Here is a 19,566-nt window from a genome sequence, read left to right as displayed (position 1 = left end):
CGGGAGGACAGTTTCAGCATACCCATGGAGGAGGTAGTTCGCACAACCATAATGGCTCCAAGAATGGTAATGGGAACGGAGGAAGCAACGGCCAGAACCGTACCAACCCTTCAACCCCAGCTAAGAGAGACCTGAGCCAAGTCACTTGCTTTAAGTGCCAGAAGACTGGACATTATGCCAATGAATGTCCTGAAGCCCAGAATGGTAATGGAAATGGAAGCTCTGGGAAGAAGCCGAACCCTTTCAACAAAGGACATGTGAACCACGTTTACGTGGAGTAGGTTGAAGCACAGCCTGATGCAGTAATAGGTAAGTTTTTGGTTAAGTCATTTACTGCACTCGTTCTTTTCGATACTGGTGCATCGCATTCATACATATCAAGGGGATTTGTGGATAAGTATAAGTTGCCCACCAAGGTTCTTAAAACACCTATGTTAGTAAGTTCACCAGGAGCAGAGTATATGGCAAGCCAAGGATGTTTTCAGATGCCATTGGCCATAGGTAGGCATGTTTTCCCCTCAGACCTAATAGTTTTGGAGTCGCAAGGTTTGGATGTAATTTTGGGTATGGATTGGCTATCGATGTATGGAGGAAACATCGATTGCGCCAGTAAGATGATTTCGCTTACCACCCCAGAAGGAAGAAGGATTAATTATGTATCCCGGCATATGCCGAAGAGAACTCAGGTGAATTCCTTATCAAGAGTTGTACAGGAGGAAGTACCAGTGGTGAAGGATTACCCGGATGTTTTTCTAGAAGAGTTGCCAGGCATGCCACCGGATAGAGACATTGAGTTTCTGATTGAAGTTTTGCCAGGCACATGACCAATATCTAAGAGACCGTACAGGATGCCCGCAAAAGATTTGGAGGAAATTAAGAAGCAGATTAAGGAGTTACTGGATAAAGGCTATATTCGCCCAAGTTCATCACCTTGGGGATCACCAGTACTTTTAGTGGAGAAGAAAGATGGATCGTTGAGGATGGTTGTTGATTATCGAGGATTGAACGAAGTGACCATCAAGAACAAGTACCCACTGCCGATGATCAATGATTTGTTTGACCGCTTACAAGGAGCTAAGGTATTTTCCAAGATCAATCTACGATCAGGATACCACCAGTTGAAGATTCGAGAGCAGGATATACCTAAGACGTCTTTTACCACCAGGTACGGGCTGTATGAGTATACCGTTATGTCATTTGGTCTGACTAACGCACCTACCTATTTTATGAACTTGATGAACAAAGTGTTTATGGAGTTTTTGGATAAGTTCGTCGTGGTGTTCATTGATGATATTTTGGTCTACTCAAAGAATGAAGAGGAGCATAAGGAGCATTTGCGTTTGGTACTTGAGAAACTCAGAGAACATCAGTTATACGCCAAATTCAGCAAGTGTGAGTTTTGGCTGAAGGAAGTTGGATTCCTCGGACATGTTATATCCGGAGAAGGAATAGCAGTAGACCCCGCCAAAGTTGACACAGTAACAAGTTAGGAATCACCCACGTCAGTTGGAGAGATCCGGAGTTTTCTTGGACTTGCAGGATACTACCGGAGGTTCATTAAGAATTTCTCAAAGATTGCAAAACCCATGACTGAGCTATTGAAGAAGGACACCAAATTCAATTGGACTGAGGAATGTGAAGCTAGTTTCCAAGAGTTGAAGAAACGATTGGTTACATCTCCAGTGTTGATTCTGCTAGACCAACGCAAGGATTATGAAGTTTATTGTGACGCTTCACGTCGAGGACTTGGAGTAGTGCTTATGCAGGAAGGAAGAGTTGTTTCATATGCTTCACGGCAACTTAAACCCCATGAGAAGAATTATGCCACACATGATTTGGAATTAGCAGCCGTAGTGCATGCGTTGAAGACATGGAGACATTTTCTCATCGGAAACCATTGTGAGGTGTACACGGATCACAAGAGTTTGAAGTACATTTTCACGCAGAAGGAGTTGAATCTCAGGCAGAGGAGATGGTTGGAGCTCATTAAGGATTATGATATGAGATTGCATTATCACCCAGGGAAGGCTAACGTAGTAGCAGATGCGTTGAGCCGCAAGAGCCATGTCAACACACTCATGACAGGAGAGTTACCCCAGGAGTTAGCCGAGGATCTTCGCGAGCTATGTTTGGAGATAGTTACAAGAGGCTATTTAGCAACGTTGGAGATTCAGTCTACCCTGATGGAAAAGATCAGAGAAGCTCAGAAGACAGACAAGGAAATTAACAAGATAAAGGAAAAGATGAGCAAAGGAAAAGCCAAGGGATTTCGTGAGGATGAGCATGATACCTTATGGTTTGAGGACCGCGTTTATGTGCCCAATGATCCGGAGATCAGGAAGTTGATCTTGCAAGAGGCCCATGATTCACCGTACTCGATTCACCCAGGAAATACCAAGATGTATTTGGATTTGAAGGATACTTTCTGGTGGACCGGTATGAAGAAGGATATTGCGGAGTATGTAGCAGTTTGTGATGTATGTCAGAGAGTGAAGGCAGAACATCAGAAGCCAGCAAGATTGCTACAACCATTGCCGATACCCGAATGGAAGTGGGATAAACTAGGCATGGATTTTATCACGGGATTGCCCAGGACTCGTTCAGGCTATGACTCAATATAGGTTGTAGTCGATCATTTGACGAAAGTAGCTCATTTCATCCCAGTGAAGACCACCTACAGCAGTGCTAAGTTGGCAAAGATATACATGACCAGAATCGTATGTTTGCATGGAGTTCCGAGGACCATTGTATCAGATAGAGGAACCTAGTTTACCTCGAAGTTTTGGAATCAGTTACATGAAACTTTGGGAACCAGGCTAGAATTCAGTACAGCCTTTCACCCACAGACAGATGGACAGACCGAGAGAGTCAATCAGATTTTGGAAGACATGTTGAGAGCTTGTGCGCTAGATTATGGATCTAGTTGGGACGACAATTTGCCATATGCAGAGTTTTATTACAACAATAGTTATCAAACCAGTTTGAAGATGGCCCCTTTCGAAGCTTTGTACGAAAGGAGGTGTAGAACACCATTGTTATGGGATGAAGTTGGAGACCATCAGTTGTTTGGACCAGATTTGATTAAAGAGTCTGAACAGAAAGTGAGGTTGATTCGCGATAGGCTCAAGGTAGCCCAGTCCAGGCAGAAGAGTTATGCGGATTCTAAACGTAAGGAGACAGTTCACGATGTCGGAGACAGAGTTTATCTTTGAGTATCACCACTTCGAGGAGTGAAGCGCTTTGGAGTTAAGGGAAAGTTAGCGCCCCATTTTGTAGGACCATACAAAGTTTTGGAGCGTATGGGAGAAGTTGCTTACAAGCTGGAATTGCCTGAAGGATTGTCAGGAGTTCATGATGTATTTCACGTATCCCAGTTGAAGAAGTGCCACGCAGAGATGGCTGAGATACCACTGAGAGATACAGTGCCACTGGAAGCGATTCAGTTGGAAAGTGATTTGACCTATGAGGAGAAACCAGTTAAGATTCTTGAGTATGCCAGCCGAGTCATCCGCGGCAAGGTTATCAAGTTTTGCAAAGTTCAGTGGAGTCACCACACTGAGGATGAAGCCACCTGGGAGCGAGAGGAAGATCTACGGAAGAACCACTCTCACCTATTTTCTAGCCAACCCGAATCTCGAGGGCGAGATTCATCTTAAGGGGGTAGGTTTGTAACATCCCAAGTTTTCAATTTGGAATGTTATACATTAGATCATCATTGCATATCATATTTTATTGCATTTTGGTTTGATCCTAGAAATTCTACGCAACTCAAGGAGCCACGGAGAGAGTTGGGATTTCGTTATTTTCGTATTTGAGATTTATCAAATTTTGAAAATAGGATCATTTGGTTTTATTTATTTTATCCTCAATTATTCCAATTATAAAAATATGAGAGAGGGAATAAAATGACTTTCCCAAAATATAGGAATATTGAATATTTAATAAAAAAATCAAATAAAATTTTATTTCGGAGTTTTCGGATATTTTATTTGAATTTAGGAAAATGTGCGTTTTTCAAAATTGCGTTTAGGCCCCAAATAAATGTTCATCCTGTCCGGCTTGATTTTAGAAGCCGGGGAAAATTTATTTCGGGATTTTTGGAGTCCGTTTGGTATTTCTTTTAATCGTTTTTCTGCGCGTAATTATTTAAAAAAAACGAAACCGACTATGGGCCGTAACCGGTCAGGACTCCGCCTGACCGGGGCTTTATATAGCGCCGAGCCGGCCCAGCCCGAGGCCAAACCCTAGCCGCCTCGAGCCCCGCGCCGCCCCAGCCTGACCCCGCCGCCGTCGCCGCCGCCACCCCTCGCCGTCCCGCCGCCGCCGCCCGACCTCGTCGCCGGAGCCGCCGCCTCGCCGGAGCCGGAGGTAGCCGCCGGTTTTCTCGCGAAAAACCGTTCGGTTTTTCCGCGGTTTTTCGTCGGGTTTTTTAGATCCTTTTTTTGGTTTAGGTTAATTAGCGAGCGTTCGCTCGGTCGTTCGTTTTATTGAACGCGTTCGTCATTTAGATCCAGTTAACGAACGTTCGTTCGTCAATCTGTTCGACGTTTTTCTTTTCTTGGATTTATTCCGCGATTTTTCTGATCGCGATTTCTGATCAGATTTTCGAACTAGTATAACTTTTCGCTCGTTTATCGGAATCAGGCGATTCAAGCGCCTCGAGTTTCATCTCGAAATTCTCTTTCTGCTTAACCAACTCAAACAAGTTTTCTGTTTCTGTAAAATTTTACCTAGGTCCAGATTAGTAAACGCAGTTTGTTTCTTTCGCCGTTTGACTTTCGTTGCTTCGTTCGATTTGATTCTTTTTGCAAACCGGAGTTCTTAAGTTGAACTTTCTGGTTAGTTCTCTTATTTGAGTTTTACCCGTGCATTAGATGAGTACTTATTGTTTGCTTGTTTGTTTACGATAGATTACCCGGAGTGCGCCGCTTGCTACTTCGAATCGCTAGGTTTCGCGGATCACCAGCAAGGCAAGTAACACTTTGATCATACCCCTTTTACTACCCAGTTTTATTGCATTAGATCAATCCTCAACATTGCATGATTAGGATCTAATTAAATTGTGGGTATTGGGAAGTAGAAGAGGTAGTACCTATCACCTGTTTCATTATCAAACCTTTGGGAGTTACTTCTACGTTTGCTTATATTGCTATGCTATGCTTGTGGACGTGGATTGGGTTTGAGAGATATTCACGACAGATGTGAGATTGTTAATTAATGGTTTACTTAAGGTGGCAACTAAAACTCACATCTGGGTGGATTGAGGTACCTGGGTATTCCAGGATTGCCTGTTTTTCTTTTTGGACCGCCACCCAGGTTCAAAGGGATGATGAGATTATTCATGCTAGAAACTTCTGTGTGCAGCCACAAGCTATTATGGGCTCTAGCATAGTTGATTAAGTTGTGTGAACTCTTACAGTGGTAGACTAGCAGATGTAGGGGATGTAGGTGTACCGGTCTACCCATCGTAAGGTGCTAACGCTTCTGAAAGACTGTGTCTCGGTCATCCGTTTCTCAAACATCATGTAGTGCGAGAATCAAGCGGAGGCGATCGAGTCTTGTGGGGAAAAGTGCACAAACCTCTGCAGAGTGTACAATCTAATCATGGTTAGCCGTGTCCCCGGTTATGGACATCTTGAGTATCTAGTACTTGGATTATCATGTGAATCTCATCATGTTACTTTAATTAATCTTGTTGGGTTAATGATGATACTTAATTGGGATTGAGATGCTGTCAACCATCTCAATGTTTAACAACCACCATGATAGTTAAATAAAATTTATTCCTTTGCAGTAGGGAAAAACTGGCTTTTCACAAAACTGTAACCATAGAGCTTTCTACCATCCATATATGCATGTAGTATAGCATTGTTATGTTCATTATTCTCTATGTGTTACATTGCCAGCATATTCCATGTGCTGACCCGTTTCCGGGCTGCTACGTTTCATGTTGTAGACTTTTCAGACGACGAGTAAGGTGCCTTAGGTCGTGGTCTTATACTCAGTTATGCCGTTGGAGTTGATGGACTCACTATTCTTCCAAGTCTTCCGCTGTTATCGTATTAGATGGCCTTAAGCCATATTTATCATACTTATTCTCTTTTGAGATATTCGTTGTAATAAGTGTGTGATTGCTACTCTGTTATAAATCCTCCATTTGTACTGTGCGTGTCAGCATTACTGATCTAGGGATGACACTAGTGCACAGCAGCACAGACTGTTTGAGGTCTGGTCGCTACAGTTGTGCATGATTAAATACTTTGTGTGATGAAGATAGAGCATAGCTAGACTATATGATTTTATAGGGATAACTTTCTTTGGCCATGTTATTTTGAGAAGACATGATTGCTTTATTAGTATGCTTGAAGTATTATTGTTTTTATGTCAACATTAAACTTTTATCTTGAATCTTTTGGATCAAAATATTCATGCCACAAATAAGAGAATTACATTGAAAATTATGCTAAGTAGCATTCCACATCAAAAATTCTGTTTTTATCATTTACCTACTCGAGGACGAGCAGGAATTAAGCTTGGGGATGCTTGATACGTCTCCAACGTATCTATAATTTTTGATTGTTCCATGCTATATTATATTCTGTTTTGGTTGTTTAATGGGCTTTATTATACACTTTTATATTATTTTTGGGACTAACCTATTAACCGGAGGCCCAGCCCAAATTGCTGTTTTTTTGCCTATTTCAGTGTTTCGAAGTAAAGGAATATCAAACGGAGTCCAAACGGAATGAAACCTTCAGGAACGTGATTTTCTCAACAAACGTGATCCAGGGGAATTGGAGTGGACGTCAAGAAACGATCGAGGAGGCCACGAGGCAGGGGGCGTGCCTACCCCCCTAGGCGTGCCCTCCACCCTCGTGGGCCCCTCGTAGCTCCTCCGACCTACTTCTTCCTCCTATATATACCTACGTACCCCCAAACCATCAGACACGGAGCCAAAACCCTATTTCCTCCGCCGCAACCTTCTGTACCCATGAGATCCCATCTTGGGGCGTTTTCCGGCGCTCCGCCAGAGGGGGCATCGATCACGGAGGGCTTCTACATCAACACCATAGCCTCTCTAATGATGTGTGAGTAGTTTACCTCAGACCTTCGGGTCCCTAGTTATTAGCTAGATGGCTTCTTCTCTCTCTTTGGATCTCAATACAAAGTTCCCCTCGATTCTCTTGGAGATCTATTTGATGTAACTCTTCTTTTGCGGTGTGTTTGTCGAGATCCGATGAATTGTGGGTTTATGATCAAGATTATCTATGAAAAATATTTGAATCTCCTCTGAATTCTTTTATGCATGATTGGTTATCTTTGCAAGTCTCTTCGAATTATCAGTTTGGTTTGGCCTACTAGATTGATCTTTCTTGCAATGGGAGAAGTGCTTAGCTTTGGGTTCAATCTTGCGGTACTCGATCCCAGTGACAGTAGGGGAAACGACACGTATTGTATTGTTGCCATCGAGGATAAAAAGATGGGGTTTATATCATAGTTTATCCCTCTACATCATGTCATCTTGCTTAAAGCGTTACTCCGTTCTTATGAACTTAATACTCTAGATGCATGCTAGATAGCGGTCGATGTGTGGAGTAATAGTAGTAGATGCATAATCGTTTCGGTCTACTTGTCGCGGACGTGATGCCTATATACATGATCATACCTAAATATTCTCATAACTATAATCAATTCTATCAATTTCTCGACAATAATTCGTATACCCACCGTAATACTTATGCTATCTTGAGAGAAGCCACTAGTGAAACCTATGGCCCCCGGGTCTATTTTCCATCATATTAATCTCCTGTCAACGAGTTATTTCTCGCGCCGTTTATTTTGCAATCTTTACTTTTTATCTTTATCATAGAAATACCAAAAATATTATCTTATCATCTCTATCAGATCTCACTTTTGCAAGTGGCCGTGAAGGGATTGACAACCCCTTTATCGCATTGGTTGCAAGGTTCTTATTTGTTTGTGTAGGTGCGAGGGACTTGAGCGTGGCCTCCTACTGGATTGATACCTTGGTTCTCAAAAACTAAGGGAAATACTTACGCTACTTTGCTGCATCACTCTTTCCTCTTCAAGGGAAAAACCAACGCATGCTCAAGAGGTAGCATCAGCCCGCAGAGTTAGGTATGATAGCACCGTTTGCTATCATATCAGTGCATAATGACTACTTTGCCATTGTGGTGACCCCTTGATCTATAAAAGGAGGCCCATGGCAACCGTAGAAAGGGTGACAAGGTTGGATAACTCACACCCCCATATGCACGTAGTGGCTGCTGCCCCAGGACAACCCTTGCCGGGCAAGTGTACTATGCTCACCACCACCTTTTCCACCATCAATCCACCAAAGCAGGAGTAGGGTTTTACGCCTCACGGCGGCCCGAACCTGGGTAAATTGCTTGTGTGATCTCTGCTGTGCTGCCCCACGCCCCTCTGCTCTTTGTGCAGTGCATCGCCCCTTGCCGAACCAGCAAGGGGCCTCCTGGTCCCATAGGTGGCCGTGGTGTCCCGCGACACAACTAGACATGACTACTAGTGCTCCTTCTATGTAGCAAATCTCATTGTACAGCAACGACAAGCCCACCAAGGCCATCAGGTAGTATCTTTGACCACCCATCATGATCGGTCCAGCCACCATTGCCTCTGGAAATTGTATCGTCATCTCGTGATCTCTATGTAGACTAATAACTTATATCTAATCTATTTATCCACCCATAATGCATTTATATAAATAGGATTCTGTTACACACTTCACTACAAAAAAATACACTTCCGTGATGATACGTGTTTGCCATAGTAGGTCACATTTTCTGTCATGCATGTACATCCATGAAGATTTTATGACAGAATCAAGATAGTCATACCTGTGCTTTTGTAGAAGTGTTCCATGACATTACCAAAATTATCATCACGGAAGTGCCCACGTCCATGACGATAAATCACGCGTCATAGAAGTGCTTTCGTCAAGGGTAACCGACACATGGCATCCACCATAATGGGTCGCTGTTAAGCTATCTGGTTCCGGTTTGGACCCCATAACACGTTAACAGCCTGGACCAATGGGGATTTTCCACGTGTAAAATTCTCAATGGCCAGAGGAACCATATGTCGACTCATAGTTGGGACAGATGTAATCCATTCATTGGACCGGAGGCGCCTATGATACGTTGACGCGTGGCACGGCCCAACAGAGGCCCATTCTGGTGAAAAGGTCGGCCCACGGAAAGCCTATTAATGGCTTGTTCGCATATAGCCCATTTACAGCCCGCTAACTCACGGCCTGTTATTGCCTATCCGAATTGGGCCCAGTAGCATCATCTGGGCCATCGAATATGATTCCAGCCCATTGTAACTTCCGACCCATGTATGGCCCATGACGTCTTTCAGCCCATACGAGGCCCTTTGTAAATCTGGGCCCATTAAAGGCCCAAGGTGAAACTGGCCCATAATGAACAGTGTATCACTTTATACCCATTAATGGCCCATTATTCTGTAGGCCTTCTCCAACCCATGTTACCTTTCGGCCTTCTAAGGGCCCATTTATTCTTGGGCTCATTTCTAGAATTCGGTTACTCATGGTCTGTTACTGGCCTGCTCCGCTTGTGGGCCAAATTCAGCCCGTGGTTACAGTCGGCCTGATTGTGGCCTGTTAACCCATTGGGTTGATTACATAGTGTCATAAAAAATGGCCTATTAATGGCCCGTTATGGTCGGGCCATAAACAAACGATTTCAACTCTAACCCGTTTTCAGCCCATTTTGCGGACCGTTATTGATCCACAAATAGTACGGCCCATGTTTGGCCAAACTATTATTCAGCCCATAGAAGGCCCGTTGATTATATGGCCCATAGAAGGCCCATGGATCCTACGGCCCGTAGAAGGCCCATAGATCCTACGGCCCGTAGGAGGCCCATGGTCACTACTGCTGGTAGCAGGACCATGGTTACAATGGTCCGTGTGTTGCCATGATTATTGTGGCCTAGTTATAAAAATAGGTTATTGTGGCCACTAGTAAAACGCGGAAAAAGAACTGCAGTGACTACAAGCAAACAACTAAACAAGACAATAAGGAAATAAATAAGCAAGCAACTAACGCTAGGCTATTACGGCTATTACACATATTACATCCACTCGGCATCAAAGTTTGGCACAAGTGCAAATATAGGGAACAGAGTAGCATATTACATACACTGGCCATCTAAATTGGCCACCAGTGCAAATAAACGTGGCAGCAAAACAAGTCCATAACTGAAACAACTTCAGAAGAGATCAAGAAACGTTATCCTGGGTATCCAGCATGTTGGCAATAAGATTAGCAAGCTTATTAGATTTCTCCTGTTTGGCACTAAAATCATCCAACACTTGCTGTTGCACCAGAAAGTATGCATCTGAATTCTCAAGGGACTTCCACAGTCCTTCGACTTCTTGTCGCAGCACAGCTGATCAATGTCTTTCAGGTTGTAGTTGAGACTCAAGAAACCAAATTGATTCAGACAGTGAGTTCGAATAGCTTGTGCTAGTGGTAGTGGTCAGTAACTCGAACACTACACCAAGACAGGACTTTGGGGTTGTCTCACTGTCTTCAAGATAGTTTTACTTAGCTATTTTATCAGCTTTGTTGGAGACCAACAAGGATGTCTCACTATCCTGAACCTTATCTGCATTACTTCCTTTACCATCGCTTAATAAGGCACTCTTCCCCAATATACTGTCAGCATTCTAAAAGAAGAAACAAGCAGACAGATAACATGTTTAGCATGTAGTATATGAAACTCATTTCGGTGAACCTGTTCATTAGTAAGGTGGACATCATTAAACTAACAAGTCTTCTATTGCCAAGTAGTACATAATAAAAGCATTAAACAAACATATATCTATGTCCTATGGTCATTGCATTTTCTTGCCAAATCAAAATAGAGACACGGTTCAAATCATATCAGTTCAAGACAAAGCAACATTGAAAGAATACAAAGCATGGGAAACTACACGGCACAACAAGATTTCAGATGGGTACCACGGGTCTACATGTACAACAACACTATTGGCTCTGTTGTGATGCTAGTAATGTGCATGATAGGAGAAGTCAAATGTATACACAATTAAAATTGAAATCAATAGAGCTATTTATAAGAGCAAACCCGTTAAAGAAACATGCTTAAACATACCTGTTGTGCCATTGGAGTTTCGATTGGATCCTTCAATTTAAAAATAAGTTTGTATGAGTAAATACAGTGATACAAGAGGAAAGCAGTATGCACGATAGCAATGGACTCTTAAATGAGAACAATTGTTCATCAGGTTTAAGCACTTGTTCTACACGAAGAGAGTACGGTAAGATGCAGGCATATAGTACTTAAAAATAAAAAAATGTGCTCATAGACCTTACCACATTCTTGGTTCAGGACCAGTATAGAACAAGGCATTCCTAGTCATCGTCCCACAAATGTGTGTCAGTAGAACGTAAGGGAATTTGATGAGTTTCTTTGCCAGTGAAGTACATTTTATTCAGGTAATTCCGATACTGCCACCAAGCATTCTTGAAGATAGCATAGGTATTAGCACAGTTTACTGTTGGGGAACGTAGTAATTTCAAAAATTTCCTACGCACACGCAAGATCATGGTGATGCATAGCAACGAGAGGGGATAGTGTTGTCCACGTACCCTCGTAGACCGAAAGCGGAAGCGTTAACACAACGCGGTTGATGTAGTCGTACGTCTTCACGATCCTACCGATCAAGTACCGAACGTACGGCACCTCCGAGTTCAGCACACGTTCAGCTCGATGACTTCCCTCGAACTCCGATCTAGCCGAGTGTTGAGGGAGAGTTTCGTCAGCACGACGGCGTGGTGACGATGATGATGTTCTACCGACGCAGGGCTTCGCCTAAGCACCGCTACGATATTATCAAGGTGTAATATGGTGGAGGGGGGCACCGCACACGGCTAAAAGATCGTTGATCAATTGTGTGTCTAGAGGCGCCCCCCTGCCCCCGTATATAAAGGTGCAAGGGGGAGGCCGCCGGCCTAGGAGGTGTGGCGCGCCAGGAGGAGTCCTACTCCTACCGGGAGTAGGACTCCCCCCCTTTCCATGTTGGACTAGGAGTGGAAGGTGGAGGAGGTGGAGGGGAGGAAGGAAGGGGGCGCCGCCCCCCCTCTCCTTGTCCTATTCGGACTGGGGAGAAGGGGGGCGCAGGCCTGCCCTAGCCTCCTCTCCTCTCTTCCACCTAGGCCCACTAAGGCCCATTCAGTTACCGGGGGGTTCCGGTAACCTCCCGGTACTCCGGAAAAATCCCGATTTCACCCGGAACACTTCCGATGTCCAAACATAGGCTTCCAATATATCAATCTTTACATCTCGACCATTTCAAGACTCCTCGACATGTCTATGATCACATCCGGGACTCCGAACAACCTTCGGTACATCAAAACATATAAACTCATAATATAACTGTCATCGTAACGTTAAGCGTGCGGACCCTACGGATTCGAGAACTATGTAGACATGACCGAGACACCTCTCCGGTCAATAACCAATAGCGGAACCTGGATGCTCATATTGGTTCCCACATATTCTACGAAGATCTTTATCGGTCAGACCGCATAACAACATACGTTGTTCCCTTTGTCATCGGTATGTTACTTGCCCGAGATTCGATCGTCGGTATGTCAATACCTAGTTCAATCTCGTTACTGGCAAGTCTCTTTACTCATTCTGTAATACATCATCCTGCAACTAACTCATTAGTTACAATGCTTGCAAGGCTTATAGTGATGTGCATTACCGAGTGGGCCCAGAGATACCTCTCCGACAATCGGAGTGACAAATTCTAATCTCGAAATACGCCAACCCAACAAGTACCTTTGGAGACACCTTTAGAGCACCTTTATAATCACCCAGTTACGTTGTGACGTTTGGTAGCACCTTTATTATTGCCTCTAGGGCATATTTCCTTCAGTCTCCCACTTGCACTAGAGTCAATAATCTAGTTCACATCGCCATGTGATTTAACATCAATAGTTCACATCACCATGTGATTAACACCCATAGTTCACATCGTCATGTGACCAACACCCAAAGGGTTTACTAGATCAGTAATCTAGTTCACATCACTATGTGATTAACACCCAAAGAGTACTAAGGTGTGATCATGTTTTGTTTGTGAGATAATTTTAGTCAGCGGGTCTGTCACATTCAGATCCGTAAGTATTTTGCAAATTTCTATGTCTACAATGCTCTGCATGGAGCTACTCTAGCTAATTGCTCCCACTTTCAATATGTATCTAGACCGAGATTTAGAGTCATCTAGATTAGTGTCAAAACTTGCATCGACGTAACCCTTTACGACGAACCTTTTGTCACTTCCATAATCAAGAAACATATCCTTATTCCACTAAGGATAATTCTGACCGCTGTCCAGTGATCTACTCCTAGATCACTATTGTACTCCCTTGCTAAAATTAGTGTAGGGTATACAATAGATCTGGAACACAGCATGGCATACTTTATAGAACCTACGGCCGAGGCATAGGGAATGACTTTCATTCTTTTTCTATCTTCTGCCGTGGTCGGGCTTTGAGTCTTACTCAATTTCCCACCTTGTAACACAGGCAAGAAACTCTTTCTTTGACTATTCCATTTTGAACCACTTCAAAATCTTGTTAAGGTATGTACTCATTGAAAAAACTTATCAAGCGTCTTGATCTATCTCTATAGATCTTGATGCTCAATATGTAAGCAGCTTCACCGAGGTCTTTCTTTTGAAAAACTCCTTTCAAACACTCCTTTATGCTTTGCAGAATAATTCTACATTATTTCCGATCAACAATATGTCATTCACATATACTTATCAGAAATGTTGTAGTGCTCCCACTCACTTTCTTGTAAATACAGGCTTCACCACAAGTCTGTATAAAACTATATCCTTTGATCAACTTATCAAAGCGTATATTCCAACTCCGAGATACTTGCACCAGTCCATAGATGGATCGCTGGAGCTTGCATATTTTGTTAGCACCTTTAGGATTGACAAAACCTTCTGGTTGCATCATATACAACTCTTCTTTAATAAATCCATTAAGGAATGCAGTTTTGTTTATCCATTTGCCAGATTTCATAAAAATGCGGCAATTGCTAACATGATTCAGACAGACTTAAGCATAGATACGAGTGAGAAACTCTCATCGTAGTCAACTCCTTGAACTTGTCGAAAACCTTTTTTTGCGACAATTCTAGCTTTGTAGACAGTAACACTACTATCACTGTCTGTCTTCCTCTTGAAGATCCATTTAATCTCAATGGCTCGCCGATCATTGGGCAAGTCAATCAAAGTCCATACTTTGTTCTCATATATGGATCTTATCTCAGATTTCATGGCCTCAAGCCATTTCGCGGAATCTTGGCTCATCATCGCTTCCTCATAGTTCGTAGGTTCGTCATGGTCAAATAACATGACCTCCAGAACAGGATCACCGTACCACTCTGGTGTGGATCTCACTCTGGTTTACCTACGAGGTTTGGTAGTAACTTGATCTGAAGTTACATGATCATCATCATTAACTTCCTCACTAATAGGTGTAGGAATCACAGGAACAGATTTCTGTGATGAACTACTTTCCAATAAGGGAGCAGGTACAGTTACCTCATCAAGTTCTACTTTCCTCCCACTCACTTCTTTCGAGAGAAACTCCTTCTCTAGAAAGGATCCATTCTTAGCAACGAATGTCTTGCCTTCGGATCTGTGATAGAAGGTATACCCAACTGTCTCCTTTGGGTATCCTATGAAGACACATTTCTCCGATTTGGGTTTGAGCTTATCAGGATGAAACCTTTTCACATAAGCATCGTAACCCCAAACTTTAAAAACGACAACTTTGGTTTCTTGCCAAACCACAGTTCATAAGATGTCGTCTTAACGGATTTAGATGGTACCCTATTTAACGTGAATGCAGCTGTCTCTAATGCATAACCCCAAAACGATAGTGGTAGATCGGTAAGAGACATCATATATCGCACCATATCTAATAAAGTACGGTTACGATGTTCGGACACACCATTACACTGTGGTGTTCCAGGTGGCGTGAGTAGTGAAACTATTTCACATTGTTTTAACTAAAGGCCAAACTCGTAACTCAAATAATCTTCTCCATGATCAGATCGTAGAAACTTTATTTTCTTGTTACGATGATTTTCTACTTCACTCTGAAATTATATGAACTTTTCAAATGTTTCAGACTTCTGTTTCAATAAGTAGATATACCCATATCTGCTCAAATCATCTGTGAAGGTCAGAAAATAATGATACCTGCTACGAGCCTCAATATTCATCGGACCACATACATCTGTATGTATGATTTCCAACAAATCTGTTGCTCTCTCCATAGTTCCGGAGAACGGCGTTTTAGTCATCTTGCCCATGAGGCACGGTTCGCAAGCATCAAGTGATTCATAATCAAGTGATTCCAAAATCCCATCAGTCTGGAGTTTCTTCATGCGCTTTACACCAATATGACCTAAACGGCAGTGCCACAAATAAGTTGCACTATCATTATTAACTTTGCATCTTTTGGCTTCATTATTATGAATATGTGTATCACTACGATCGAGATCCAACGAACCATTTTCATTGGGTGTGTAACCATGTAAGGTTTTATTCATGTAAACAGAACAACAATTATTCTCTAACTTAAATGAATAACCGTATTGCAATAAACATGATCAAATCATATTCATGCTCAACGCAAACACCAAATAACACTTATTTAGTTTCAACACTAATCCCGAAAGTATAGGGAGTGTGCGATGATGATCATATCAATCTTGGAACTACTTCCAACACACATCGTCACCTCGCCTTTTACTAGTCTCTGTTTATTCTGCAACTCCCGTTTCGAGTTACTACTCTTAGCAACTGAACCAGTATCAAATACCGAGGGGTTGCTATAAACACTAGTAAAGTACACATCAATAACATGTATATGCAATATACCTTTGTTCACTTTGCCATCCTTCTTATCCACCAAATAGTTGGGGTAGTTCCGCTTCCAGTGACCAGTCCCTTTGTAGTAGAAGCACTTAGTCTCAGGCTTAGGTCCAGACTTGGGCTTCTTCACTTGAGCAGCAACTTGCTTGCCGTTCTTCTTGAAGTTCCCCTTCTTCCCTTTGCCCTTTTCTTGAAACTAGTGGTCTCGTCAACCATCAACACTTGATGTTTTTCTTGATTTCTACCTTCGTCGATTTCAGCATCACGAAGAGCTCGGGAATTACTTTCGTCATCCCTTGCATACTATAGTTCATCACGAAGTTCTACTAACTTGGTGATGGTGACTAGAGAATTCTGTCAATCACTATTTTATCTGGAAGATTAACTCCCACTTGATTCAAGCGATTGTAGTACCCAGACAATCTGAGCACATGCTCACTGCTTGAGCTATTCTCCTCCATCTTTTAGCTATAGAACTTGTTGGAGACTTCATATCTCTCAACTCGGGTATTTGCTTGAAATATTTAACTTCAACTCCTGGAACATCTCATATGGTCCATGACGTTCAAAACGTCTTTGAAGTCCCGATTCTAAGCCGTTAAGCATGGTGCACTAAACTATCAAGTAGTCATCATATTGAGCTAGCCAAAACGTTCATAATGTCTGCATCTGCTCCTGCAATAGGTCTGTCACCTAGCGGTGCATCAAGGACATAATTTTTCTGTGCAGCAATGAGGATAATCCTCAGATCACGGATCCAATCCGCATCTTTGCTACTAACATCTTTCAACATAATTTTCTCTAGGAACATATCAAAATAAACACAGGGAAGCAACAACGCGAGCTATTGATCTACAACATAATTTGCAAAAAATACTATCAGGACAAAGTTCATGATAAATTTAAGTTCAATTAATCATATTACTTAAGAACTCCCACTTAGATAGACATCCCTCTAATCATCTAAGTGATTACGTGAGATGGAGTAGTTTCAATGGTGAACATCACTATGTTGATCATATCTACTATATGATTCACGCTCGACCTTTTGGTCTCCGTGTTCCGAGGCCATATCTGCATATGCTAGGCTCGTCAAGTTTAACCTGAGTATTCCGCGTGTGCAACTGTTTTGCACCCATTGTATTTGAACGTAGAGCCTATCACACCCGATCATCACGTGGTGTCTCAGCACGAAGAACTTTCACAACCGTGCATACTCAGGGACAACACTTTATCTTGAAATTTTAGTGAGAGATCATCTTATAATGCTACCGTCAATCAAAGCAAGATAAGATGCATAAAAGATTAACATCACATGCAATCAATATAAGTGATATGATATGGCCATCATCATCTTGTGCTTGTGATCTCCATCTCCGAAGCACCGTCATGATCACCATCATCACCGGCGTGACGCCTTGATCTCCATCGTAGTATCGTTGTCGTCTCGCCAACTTATTGCTTTTACGACTATTGCTACCGCTTAGTGATAAAGTAAAACAATTACATGGCGATTGCATTGCATACAATAAAGCGACAACCATATGGCTCCTGCCAGTTGCCGATAGCTCGGTTACAAAACATGATCATCTCATACAATAAAATATAGCATCATGTCTTGACCATATCACATCACAACATGCCCTGCAAAAACAAGTTAGACGTCCTCTACTTTGTTGTTGCAAGTTTTACGTGGCTGCTACGGGCTTAGCAAGAACCGTTCTTACCTACGCATCAAAACCACAAAGATAGTTTGTCAAGTTGCTGCTGTTTTAACCTTCGCAAGGACCGGGCATAGCCATACTCAGTTCAACTAAAGTGAGAGAGACAGACACCCGCCAGTCACCTTTAAGCAATGAGTGCTCGCAATGGTGAAACCAGTCTCGCGTAAGCGTACGCGTAATGTCGGTCTGGCCCGCTTCATCTCACAATACCGCCGAACCAAAGTATGACATGCTGGTAAGCAGTATGACTTATATCGCCCACAACTCACTTGTGTTCTACTCGTGCATATAACATCAACGCATAAAACCTGGCTCGGATGCCACTATTGGGGAATGTAGTAATTTCAGAAATTTCCTACGCACACACAAGATCATGGTGATGCATAGCAACGAGAGGGGAGAGTGTTGTCCACGTACCCTCGTAGACCGAAAGCGGAAGCGTTAACACAACACGGTTGATGTAGTCGTACGTCTTCACGATCCGACCGATCAAGTACCGAACGTACGACACCTCCAAGTTTAGCACACGTTCAGCTCGATGACGTCCCTCGAACTCCGATCCAGCCGACTGTTGAGGGAGAGTTTCGTCAGCACGACGGCGTGGTGATGATGATGATGTTCTACCGACGCAGGGCTTCGCCTAAGCACCGCTACGACATTATCGAGGTGTAATATGGTGGAGGGGGGCACCGCACACGGCTAAAAGATCGTTGATCAATTGTGTGTCTAGAGGTGCCCCCTGCCCCCGTATATAAAGGTGCAAGGGGGAGGCCGCCGGCCTAGGAGGTGTGGCGCCCAAGGAGGAGTCCTACTCCTACCGGGAGTAGGACTCCCCCCTTTCCATGTTGGACTAGGAGTGGAAGGTGGAGGAGGTGGAGGGGAGGAAGGAAGGGGGTGCCACCCCCCTCTCCTTGTCCTATTCGGACTGGGGGGGAAGGGGGGCGCGGCCCTGCCCTAGCCTCCTCTCCTCTCTTCAACCTAGGCCCACTAAGGCCCATTAAGTTACTGGGGGGTTCCGGTAACCTCCCGGTACTCCGGAAAAATCCCGATTTCACCCGGAACACTTCCGATGTCCAAACATAGGCTTCCAATATATCAACCTTTACGTCTTGACCATTTCGAGACTCCTCGTCATGTCCGTGATCACATCCGGGACTCCGAACAACCTTCGGTACATCAAAACATATAAACTCATAATATAACTGTCATCGTAACGTTAAGCGTGCGGACCCTACGGGTTCGAGAACTATGTAGACATGACCGAGACACCTCTCCGATCAATAACCAATAGCGGAACCTGGATGCTCATATTGGTTCCCACATATTCTACGAATATCTTTATCGGTCAGACCGCATAACAACATACGTTGTTCCCTTTGTCATCGGTATGTTACTTGCCCGAGATTCGATCGTCGGTATCTCAATACCTAGTTCAATCTCGTTACCGGCAAGTCTCTTTACTCGTTCCGTAATACATCATCCCACAATTAACTCATTAGTTACAATGCTTGCAAGGCTTATAGTGATGTGCATTACCGAGTGGCCCCAGAGATTCCTCTCCGACAATCGGAGTGACAAATTCTAATCTCGAAATACGCCAACCCAACAAGTACCTTTGGAGACACCTGTAGAGCAGCTTTATAATCACCCAGTTACGTTGTGACGTTTGGTAGCACACAAAGTGTTCCTCCGGTAAACGGGAGTTGCATAATCTCATAGTCATAGGAACATGTATAAGTCATGAAGAAAGCAATAGCAACATACTAAACGATCGAGTGCTAAGCTAACGAAATGGGTCAAGTCAATCACATCATTCTCCTAATGATGTGATCCCGTTAATCAAATGAC

This window comes from Aegilops tauschii, chromosome 7 (genome assembly GCF_002575655.3).
Source record: "Aegilops tauschii subsp. strangulata cultivar AL8/78 chromosome 7, Aet v6.0, whole genome shotgun sequence".
Lineage (NCBI taxonomy): Eukaryota > Viridiplantae > Streptophyta > Magnoliopsida > Poales > Poaceae > Aegilops > Aegilops tauschii.
Note: the sequence above shows the minus strand (reverse complement) of the source record.